Consider the following 12,772-nt stretch of genomic DNA (forward strand, 5'->3'; position numbering starts at 1 on the left):
TATTGTAACACCTCCTATTGTAACACATCCTATAGTAACACATCCTATAGTAACACCTCCTATGGTAACACCTTCTATGGTAACACCTCCTATGGCTATGGTAACACCTCCTATGGTAACACCTCCTATGGTAACACCTCCTATGGCTATGGTAACACCTCCTATGGTAAAACCTCCTATGGTAACACCTCCTATGGTAACACCACCTATGGTATCACCTCCTATGGCTATGGTAAAACCTCCTATGGTAATACCTCCTATGGCTATGGTAACACCTCCTATGGTAACAACTCCTATGGCTATGGTAACACCTCCTATGGTAACACCTCCTATGGTAACACCACCTATGGCAACACCTCCTATGGCTATGGTAACACCTCCTATGGTAACACCTCCTATGGTAACATCTCCTATGGTAACACCTCCTATGGTAACACCTCCTATGGTAACACCTCCTATGGTAACACCTCCTATGGTAACACCTCCTATGGCTATGGTAACACCTCCTATGGTAACACCTCCTATGGTAACACCTCCTACGGTAACACCTCCTATGGGTATGGTAACACCTCCTATGGTAACACCTCCTATGGTAACACCTCCTATGGCTATGATAACACCTCCTATGGTAACACCTCCTATCGCTATGGTAACCCCTCCTATGGTAACACCTCCTACGGCAACACCTCCTATGGCTATGGTAACACCTCCTATGGTAACACCTCCTATGGTAACACCTCCTATGGTAACACCACCTATGGTAACACCTCCTATGGTAACACCTCCTATGGTAACACCTCCTATGGCAACACCTCCTATGGTAACACCTCCTATGGTAACACCTCCTATGGTAACACCTCCTATGGCTATGGTAACACCTCCTATGGTAACACCTCCTATGGCTATGGAAACACCTCCTATGGTAACACCTCCTATGGCTATGGTAACACCTCCTATGGTAACACCTCCTATGGTAACACCACCTATGGCAACACCTCCTATGGCTATGGTAACACCTGCTATGGTAACACCTGCTATGGTAACACCTCCTATGGTAACACCACCTATGGTAACACCTCCTATGGTAACACCTCCTATGGTAACACATCCTATGGTAACACATCCTATGGTAACACCTCCTATGGTAACACCTCCTATGGTAACACCTCCTATGGCTATGGTAACACCTCCTATGGTAACACCTCCTATGGTAACACCTCCTATGGCTATGGGGACACCCCTCCTATGGTAACACCTCCTACGGCAACACCTCCTATGGCTATGGTAACACCTCCTATGGTAACACATCCTATGGTAACACATCCTATGGTAACACATCCTATGGTAACACCTCCTATGGTAACACCTCCTATGGTAACACCTCCTATGGCAATGGTAACACCTCCTATGGTAACACCTCCTATGGTAACACCTCATATGGTAACACCTCCTATGGCTATGGTAACACCTCCTATGGTAACACCTCCTATGGTAACACCTCCTATGGCTATGGTAACACCACCTATGGTAACACCTCCTACGGTAACACCTCCTATGGTAACACCTCCTATGGTAACACCTCCTATGGTAACAACTCCTTTGGCTATGGTAATACCTCCTATGGTAACACCTCCTATGGTAACACCACCTATGGCAACACCTCCTATGGCTATGGCAACACCTCCTATGGCTATGGTAACACCTCCTATGGCTATGGTAACACCTCCTATGGCTATGGTAACACCTCCTATGGTAACACATCCTATGGTAATGCCTCCTATGGTAACACCTCTATGGTAGCACCTCCTATGGCTATGGTAACACCTCCTATGGTAACACCTCCTATGGTAACACCTCCTATGGTAACACCTCCTACGGCTATGATAACACCTCCTATGGTAACACCTCCTATGGTAACATCTCCTATGGTAACACCTCATATGGCTATGGTAACACCTCCTATGGTAACACCTCATATGGCTATGGTAACACCTCCCTATGGTAACACCTCCTATGGTAACACCTCCTGTGGTAACACCTCCTATGGCTATGGTAACACCTCCTATGGTAACACCTCATATGGTAACACCTCCTATGGTAACACCTCCTATGGTAACACCTCCTATGGTAACACCTCCTATGGCTATGGTAACACCTCCTATGGTAACACCTCATATGGTAACACCTCCTATGGCTATGGAAACACCTATGGTAACACCTCCTATGGCTATGGTAACACCTCCTATGGTAACACCTCATATGGCTATGGTAACACCTCCTATGGTAACACCTCATATGGCTATGGTAACACCTCCTATGGTAACACCTCCTATGGTAACACCTCCTGTGGTAACACCTCCTGTGGTAACACCTCCTATGGCTGTGGTAACACCTCCTATGGCTATGGTAACACCTCCTATGGTAACACCTCCTATGGTAACACCTCCTACGGTAACACCTCCTATGGGTATGGTAACACCTCCTATGGTAACACCTCCTATGGTAACACCTCCTATGGCTATGATAACACCTCCTATGGTAACACCTCCTATCGCTATGGTAACACCTCCTATGGTAACACCTCCTACGGCAACACCTCCTATGGCTATGGTAACACCTCCTATGGTAACACCTCCTATGGTAACACCTCCTATGGTAACACCACCTATGGTAACACCTCCTATGGTAACACCTCCTATGGTAACACCTCCTATGGTAACACCTCCTATGGCAACACCTCCTATGGTAACACCTCCTATGGTAACACCTCCTATGGTAACACCTCCTATGGCTATGGTAACACCTCCTATGGTAACACCTCCTATGGCTATGGAAACACCTCCTATGGTAACACCTCCTATGGCTATGGTAACACCTCCTATGGTAACACCTCCTATGGTAACACCACCTATGGCAACACCTCCTATGGCTATGGTAACACCTGCTATGGTAACACCTGCTATGGTAACACCTCCTATGGTAACACCACCTATGGTAACACCTCCTATGGTAACACCTCCTATGGTAACACATCCTATGGTAACACATCCTATGGTAACACCTCCTATGGTAACACCTCCTATGGTAACACCTCCTATGGCTATGGTAACACCTCCTATGGTAACACCTCCTATGGTAACACCTCCTATGGCTATGGGGACACCCCTCCTATGGTAACACCTCCTACGGCAACACCTCCTATGGCTATGGTAACACCTCCTATGGTAACACATCCTATGGTAACACATCCTATGGTAACACATCCTATGGTAACACCTCCTATGGTAACACCTCCTATGGTAACACCTCCTATGGCAATGGTAACACCTCCTATGGTAACACCTCCTATGGTAACACCTCATATGGTAACACCTCCTATGGCTATGGTAACACCTCCTATGGTAACACCTCCTATGGTAACACCTCCTATGGCTATGGTAACACCACCTATGGTAACACCTCCTACGGTAACACCTCCTATGGTAACACCTCCTATGGTAACACCTCCTATGGTAACAACTCCTTTGGCTATGGTAATACCTCCTATGGTAACACCTCCTATGGTAACACCACCTATGGCAACACCTCCTATGGCTATGGCAACACCTCCTATGGCTATGGTAACAACTCCTATGGCTATGGTAACACCTCCTATGGCTATGGTAACACCTCCTATGGTAACACATCCTATGGTAATGCCTCCTATGGTAACACCTCTATGGTAGCACCTCCTATGGCTATGGTAACACCTCCTATGGTAACACCTCCTATGGTAACACCTCCTATGGTAACACCTCCTACGGCTATGATAACACCTCCTATGGTAACACCTCCTATGGTAACATCTCCTATGGTAACACCTCATATGGCTATGGTAACACCTCCTATGGTAACACCTCATATGGCTATGGTGACACCTCCCTATGGTAACACCTCCTATGTTAACACCTCCTGTGGTAACACCTCCTATGGCTATGGTAACACCTCCTATGGTAACACCTCATATGGTAACACCTCCTATGGCTATGGAAACACCTCCTATGGTAATACCTCCTATGGCTATGGTAACACCTCCTATGGTAACAGTTCCTATGGCTATGGTAACACCTCCTATGGTAATACCTCCTATGGTAACACCTCCTATGGTAACACCTCCTATGGTAACACCTCCTATAGTAACACCTCCTATAGTAACATCTCCTATAGTAACACCTCCTGTGGTAACACCTCCTATGGCTATGGTAACACCTCCTATGGTAACACCTCATATGGTAACACCTCCTATGGCTATGGAAACACCTCCTATGGTAACTTCTCCTATCGTAACACCTCCTATAGTAACACTCCTATGGTAACACCTCCTATGGCTATGGTAACACCTCCTATGGCTATGGTAACACCTCCTATGGTAACACCTCCTGTGGTAACACCTCCTATGGCTATGGTAACACCTCCTATGGTAACACCTCATATGGTAACACCTCCTATGGCTATGGAAACACCTATGGTAACACCTCCTATGGCTATGGTAACACCTCCTATGGTAACACCTCATATGGCTATGGTAACACCTCCTATGGTAACACCTCATATGGCTATGGTAACACCTCCTATGGTAACACCTCCTATGGTAACACCTCCTGTGGTAACACCTCCTGTGGTAACACCTCCTATGGCTGTGGTAACACCTCCTATGGCTATGGTAACACCTCCTATGGTAACACCTCATATGGTAACACCTCATATGGCTATGGAAACACCTCCTATGGTAACACCTCCTATGGCTATGGTAACACCTCCTATGGTAACACATCCTATGGTAACACCTCCTATGGTAACAGCTCCTATGGCTATGGTAACACCTCCTATGGTAACACCTCCTATGGCTATGGTAACACCTCCTATGGTAACACATCCTATGGTAACACCTCCTATGGTAACAGCTCCTATGGCTATGGTAACACCTCCTATGTTAACAACTCCTATGGTAACACCTCCTATGGTAACACCTCCTATGGCTATGGTAACACCTCCTATGGTAACAACTCCTATGGTAACACCTCCTATGGTAACACCTCCTATGGTAACACCTCATATGGCTATGGTAACACCTCCTATGGTAACACCTCCTATGGTAACACCTCCTATGGTAACACCTCCTGTGGTAACACCTCCTGTGGCTATGGTAACACCTCATATGGTAACACCTCCTATGGTAACACCTCCTATGGCTATGGTAACACCTCCTATGGTAACACCTCATATGGCTATGGTAACACCTCATATGGCTATGGTAACACCTCATATGGTAACACCTCCTATGGTAACACCTCCTACGGTAACACCTCCTGTGGTAACACCTCCTATGGCTATGGTAACACCTCCTATGGTAACACCTCATATGGTAACACCTCCTATGGCTATGGAAACACCTCCTATGGTAACACCTCCTATGGCTATGGTAACACCTCCTATGGTAACACCTCATATGGCTATGGTAACACCTCCTATGGTAACACCTCCTATGGTAACACCTTCTATGGTAACACCTCCTATGGTAACACCTCCTATGGTAACACCTCCTATGGCTATGGTAACACCTCCTATGGTAACACCTCATATGGTAACACCTCCTATGGCTATGGAAACACCTCCTAAGGTCACACCTCCTATGGCTATGGTAACACCTCCTATGGTAACACCTCCTATGGCTATGGTAACACCTCCTATGTTAACAACTCCTATGGTAACACCTCCTATGGCTATGGTAACACCTCCTATGGCTATGGTAACACCTCCTATGGTAACACCTCATATGGCTATGGTAACACCTCCTATGGTAACACCTCCTATGGTAACACCTCCTATGGTAACACCACCTATGGCTATGGTAACACCTCCTATGGTAACAACTCATATGGCTATGGTAACACCTCCTATGGTAACACCTCCTATGTAACACCTCCTATGGCTATGGTAACACCTCCTATGGTAACACCTCATATGGCTATGGTAACACCTCCTATGGTAACACCTCCTATGGTAACACCTCCTATGGTAACACCACCTATGGCTATGGTAACACCTCCTATGGTAACAACTCATATGGCTATGGTAACACCTCCTATGGTAACACCTCATATGGCTATGGTAACACCTCCTATGGTAACATCTCCTATGGTAACACCTCCTATGGTAACATCTCCTATGGTAACACCTCCTATGGCTATGGTAACACCTCCTATGGTAACACCTCCTATGATAACACCTCCTATGGTAACACCTCCTATGGTAACACCTCCTATGGCTATGGTAACACCTCCTATGGTAACACCTCCTATGGTAACACCTCCTATGAATACCCTCTTCATAATGCATTATATGTGCATTCATCTGCATAATACGCAATGCAAAATAACCTGTTAGCTCCTATGTCATGCATCATAATAATGCATTAAGCAGATGTATTTATCATTCATTATGTATTGTGTCTTCTTTGTGTTGTCTTTCTCTTCATATTGTGGTGGTAGTGTGTGTTCCTTGATGCGCTCTGGGTCTCTCTGGATACTGGAGACAGACCACCACGCAACTCACTGTGGACAAAGAGAGATGGTTTAACCAAAAACACTATTCATTTACACCCACACCACATCACACGCGCACAAAGTAAAACGTTTGACAACTTACCCTTTTAGCGTGGCACTGCATTGTGCAACCTGGGAGGAGTCATCTAGAAATTGAACAAAATAGGAAAATATATTATATTCTCCTACAGTTCTGAAGGTGACTTGATTGAATAAAGTATGAATATAATAATGTGTCAGAGGAAACCTTTTCCTCACAGCATGTAAAGAAAGTGGAAGAGTTATGTTTTTACCGTTGTTCTGAGTGTTGTTCTGAGTGATGTTGATGTTACCTCCTACTTCCTTATTGCTGATCACTGGGGCACATAGACTGCTTCCACCCTCAGCTGTGAGGGAAGACTGGGGATTGTAGGCTGGGAAGACTGGGGATTGTCGGTCTGGGGGGACTGGGGATTGTAGACTGGGGAGACTGGGGATTGTAGGCTGGGGAGACTGGGGATTGTAGGCTGGGGAGACTGGGGATTGTAGGCTGGGGATTGTAGGCTGGGGAGACTGGGGATTGTAGGCCAGGAAGACTAGGAGAGACAATGAGAGATAGAGGTAACACTGGCCTCTATGTCCTCAACCTGGTACTACAACACAAGGCAAAACTGACTTGAACCATTTCAGGGAAATTGGTCTGACCTTTGTTGAAAGAGCGTTTCTCCACTGTTGCCCTCTGCTTTCCTCCCTTCAGTGTACTCCTTTTTTCTTCCCAAAGACAAACTTCTCTTTTTGGAGAAAGTGGTAATGTCCCTCTCCTCTCTCCTCCCTTTGGAGCAATTGCTCCCCATCTCTTTCTCTCAAGTCTCAATCTACGGAACATGAGTGAACTCATGAAAACATATTTTTGTATTCTTCAGAAGTCCAAATGTCTAAAACGCCAAATGTGTACTGAACCTTACCAAATTAAAGACAATTGCTGTTACCTAGAAAACAGTTACAAATATATTTTACTATTTTATGTATTTCAAATCCATTCGAGTTTGATAAATTGTCAAGAACACTTGACTTTCTGTTCCACCACATCAGTAGCACCTAAATATTTGGTTCAAGAAAGATTTATTTCAGAAGTTAATCCAAAACAAACATAATATATTGTAATTATTGAAAGAAGATCCTTATCTTTCTGGTAATAGACATTTACTGCGGCGTCACAGTCATGTCGTCCGAGTTTGGCTGGTGTAGGTTGTTATTGTAAATTAGAATTTGTTCTTAACTGACTTGCCTAGTTAAATAAAGGTTCAATAAAAATAAATGTTATTGTGTGTGAGAGAGAGAGAGAGAGAGAGAGAGAGAGAGAGAGAGAGAGAGAGAGAGAGAGACAGACAGACAGACAGACAGACAGACAGACAGACAGACAGACAGACAGACAGACAGACAGACAGACAGACAGACAGACAGACAGACAGACAGACAGACAGACAGACAGACAGACAGACAGACAGACAGACAGACAGACAGACAGACAGACAGACAGACAGACAGACAGACAGACAGACAGACAGAGAATGAAAGAGAATGAGAACCCTCCCATCCTGCCAGATGTTTATCTTAGTCTCAGAGCACAGTAGGACTGTAAGCAAACAATCTCTACAAAGGCCCCAACAGTACAGAGTTCCAGATGGCTCATTGTTTGGCTAGTGCACTTTTTATATTCTATTTGATGTATTTTAAGTGTGCAGATATTAGTTATCTGGGTAGAAAATACTGTTCCTTTTCCAACATTCACTGTTTTTCTAAGTATACAAAACACATTTCCTCAGTATTCCCCTAACTGCTGATAAACAGGATGCTGCTTATTTCCTGTTCCAACAACACCTACTCTCCTCTCAACCCCAGACTGTCGCCATGCAATTTCTTTCCCCAAAAGCTCTCTTACATAGGCAGTATTCACATTTCCTCTACCTCAAGATCTAATTAACATTTCAATTCCTGATCAAATTATAGTTGTGTCACATTTTCCCACAGCACGCACTCGCTCACTAAAGTAAAAAAAACTGAACAAACACATCGCCTTCCCCGTGGCTCAGTTGGTAGAGCATGGTGTTTACAACGCCAGCATGGTGTGTTATATATACTGGCCCTTCCCCGTGGCTCAGTTGGTAGAGCATGGTGTTTACAACACCAGCATGGTGTGTTATATATACTGGCCTTCCCCATGGCTCAGTTGGTAGAGCATGGTGTTTACAACACCAGCATGGTGTGTTATACATACTGGCCTTCCCCGTGGCTCAGTTGGTAGAGCATGGTGTTTACAACACCAGCATGGTGTGTTATACATACTGGCCTTCCCCGTGGCTCAGTTGGTAGAGCATGGTGTTTACAACACCAGCATGGTGTGTTATACATACTGGCCTTCCCCGTGGCTCAGTTGGTAGAGCATGGTGTTTACAACGCCAGCATGGTGTGTTATACATACTGGCCTTCCCCGTGCCTCAGTTGGTAGAGCATGGTGTTTACAACGCCAGCATGGTGTGTTATACATACTGGCCCTTCCCCGTGGCTCAGTTGGTAGAGCATGGTGTTTACAACGCCAGCATGGTGTGTTATACATACTGGCCTTCCCCGTGGCTCAGTTGGTAGAGCATGGTGTTTACAACACCAGCATGGTGTGTTATACTGGCTTTCCCTGTGGCTCAGTTGGTAGAGCATGGTGTTTACAACACCAGCATGGTGTGTTATATATACTGGTCTTCCCCGTGGCTCAGTTGGTAGAGCATGGTGTTTACAACGCCAGCATGGTGTTTACATACTGGCCCTTCCCCGTGGCTCAGTTGGTAGAGCATGGTGTTTACAACACCAGCATGGTGTGTTATACATACTGGCCCTTCCCCGTGGCTCAGTTGGTAGAGCATGGTGTTTACAACACCAGCATGGTGTGTTATATATACTGGCCTTCCCCGTGGCTCAGTTGATAGAGCATGGTGTTTACAACACCAGCATGGTGTGTTATACATACTGGCCTTCCCCGTGGCTCAGTTGGTAGAGCATGGTGTTTACAACACCAGCATGGTGTGTTATACATACTGGCCCTTCCCCGTGGCTCAGTTGGTAGAGCATGGTGTTTACAACACCAGCATGGTGTGTTATACATACTGGCCCTTCCCCGTGGCTCAGTTGGTAGAGCATGGTGTTTACAACACCAGCATGGTGTGTTATACATACTGGCCTTCCCCGTGGCTCAGTTGGTAGAGCATGGTGTTTACAACACCAGCATGGTGTGTTATACATACTGGCCTTCCCCGTGGCTCAGTTGGTAGAGCATGGTGTTTACAACACCAGCATGGTGTGTTATACATACTGGTCTTCCCCGTGGCTCAGTTGGTAGAGCATGGTGTTTACAACGCCAGCATGGTGGGTTATACATACTGGTCTTCCCCGTGGCTCAGTTGGTAGAGCATGGTGTTTACAACGCCAGCATGGTGTGTTATACATACTGGCCTTCCCCGTGGCTCAGTTGGTAGAGCATGGTGTTTGCAACGCCAGCATGGTGTTTGCAACGCCAGGGTTGCGATTTTCAAGTGTCTGCCTCAGATGATGAAAATAACTACCAAGATGTCCTTGATCCAATTTTAATTTGTATTATTTATTATTTAACCTTTATTTAACTACGCAAGTCAGTTAAGAACAAAGTCTTATTTACAATGACAGCCTACCAAAAGGCAAAAGGCTCCTGTGGGGACGGGGGCCTGGGATTTAAAAAATAAAATAAATACTATATAAATATAGGACAAAACACACTTCACAAAAAGAGAGACAACACAACACTACATAAAGAGAGACCTAAGACAATAACATAGCAAGGCAGCAACACATGACAACACAACATGGAAACAAAAAGGGTTCTTCTATGGGGACAGCGGAAGAATCCTTTTAGGTTCTAGATAGCACCTTTTTTCCTGAGAGTAGACCTATATTGCCGTGGTTTTCTGTAAAAATAAATGCAACAGGCCCTCTGGTGAATCTAGCAAGACAGCGAATCATTGCATCACCGACTAAGTATGAATATAATGAATATTTATGACTTGCACCGTTATGCAATTATTAAGAGACTAGATACAAAGAGCTAATCCTGGCAACCAATGTTCTAGCATTCATTAATGGAGGCAAGCAGATCAGAGATGTCAAGGTGGCATCCAATAATATGCTACAGTATGTGTACTGTATAGTGTACATAACAACTACCAATAGACCTTCTAAATTATAAGCATTTGGTCAATCAAATAATTACTCTGTAAAATGAGGAATGCAGTTACTCTATTTAACTAATTGGATGAAAGAATTGACACTCAAACAATTACAGTGTACTGTACATTAAATACATTATACATTACAGAATTACACAGAGTATATGACTATCACCAATAGGCTTAAACAATGTGGTAACACATGTCTTCAGTTCAGAATAGTCTCTAAGAGAAAACACAATGTGTGTCTGATACACACGAGCTTGGTAGCAAGTTCTCAAAGGTTGAACAAATTCACTGTCCTTTTAACCAAATTCAAGCAGAAACTCACGCCCAACCTGAATTAAGACTTCTTTGCACTTTGCTAGTTATAACAAAAGACAGGAAAACAGCCAGATTCGAATCTAATCAACTCAATGTAAGTAACGTTAGCTAGCAATCTAAATCCAAAAACAGCTTAAATTATTTATTCCTATTTAACAATATTTTAGCAGGTTTACATCAGCCTGCCTAGTCAGCTAGCCAGACAGTTATGTTTAGCCAACGTTAGCTAGCTAGCTAATTGTTTTTGTAGCTTTCATTTTGTATGTAACGTTAGCTTGCACTTAAATGGAATCTCTTGAGGAGATGTTATTTTATCTTTCCAACCAGGCAAAGTACTATGAAGGCACCAATGATCTCGACAAGAAGCACAACATTCGTAGGGGTCAGAAATTCACTATTCAAGGAAGGCACCAGTTCGCTTCTATTACATGACTGGAAGGATTTAGCTATGAACAACCATTTTTCAAAAACCATTAACCCTCTAGGTAGTTGGTCATCTAGAAGTTGCTAGCTATACATTTGTCATATTCAGGTATCTAGCTATAAGTTAACTCAGATCAATCAAATTGACAGGTCTAAGCATTTTTTTATTGAACCTTTATTTAAACTAGACAAGTCAGTGAACTAGGCAAGTCAGTTAAAAGACCAAATTCTTATTTACACTGACGGCCTAGGAACAGTGGGTTAACTGCCTTGTTCAGGGGCAGAATGACAGATGTTTACCTTGTCAGCTCGGGGATTCAATCCACCAACCTTTCGGTTACTGGCCCAATGCTCTAACCAGTGCAGGACATTAAGCACACGGAGGAGATAACCCAGACCTTCTCAGAACCATTGTCTCCAAGCTGCCTTCAAAGCTCAGGGAGAAGTGGAGATCAGCTGTGTGGGATTTTCAGGATCAACACAGCAGAGGAACAAAGTCTGAAGACTTTGTGGAGAAGCAGGCCTGAATTGCATTGGATCCAGTATTCTTTTAAACCTTTTTTATATTCATAAGTATATAGAGTTTTTTTTTTAACACAATATACTTGCAGTGAAGCCGCTCAACAACTACATCATACTGGTCATCTAACAGACTCCCATCCAGAGCGACACACAGAGGCAACCAGGGTCAACGCCCTGCTCAAGGGCACGTTGACAGATCTCCCACAGGGTCAAAAACGGGGACCCGAACCAGCCATCCATTAGCAACTGGCCCAAGCTCCCAACCGCCAGGCCACCAGCCCTCCAAGATCCCCCCCACAGTTCCCCAAGAGCTGCCCCTCAACCATCCAAGACCCACCCACAGCCCCCCCAAAGAAAAAGAAAATACTATATATATATATATATATATATATATATTCCATTCCCCACCCCAAGATCTCCACCCCCTCATTCACCAACAACCAACAAAATGAACAAAAGAGAAAAAATAGAAAGACAAAGGAAACAGAAAACCACCAGGCAAAAAACAAGACATCCAGGACAACAACAATCACAACAACAAGGCAAACTGAATATGTTGTGCATGTATGGCACTATTTACATGTGTGTGTGTGTCTGTGTATGTGCACATGTGTGCATTTGAATGAGAGTGTGTCAGCCTCAGACAAACCAACATTAGCTGTAACAACACTGCCCCTCAGCGTCATTCAA

General features: G+C 44.4%; 1 long non-coding RNA gene across 1 annotated transcript; it reads right to left on the bottom strand.

Moving 5' to 3' along the window:
• Positions 1–6,080: 6,080 nt before the first annotated feature.
• On the bottom strand, positions 6,081–7,887 carry LOC145867001 (uncharacterized). Its single transcript, XR_014383184.1, has 3 exons — positions 6,878–7,887; positions 6,688–6,730; positions 6,081–6,593 (listed from the first exon to the last, which is right to left on the bottom strand). It is a non-coding gene; the product is annotated as an uncharacterized LOC145867001 (long non-coding RNA).
• Positions 7,888–12,772: the final 4,885 nt, after the last annotated feature.

This window comes from Salmo salar, unplaced genomic scaffold (assembly GCF_965601325.2).
Source record: "Salmo salar unplaced genomic scaffold, fSalSal1 ptg000152l, whole genome shotgun sequence".
In the NCBI taxonomy this organism is placed as follows: Eukaryota; Metazoa; Chordata; class Actinopteri; order Salmoniformes; family Salmonidae; genus Salmo; species Salmo salar.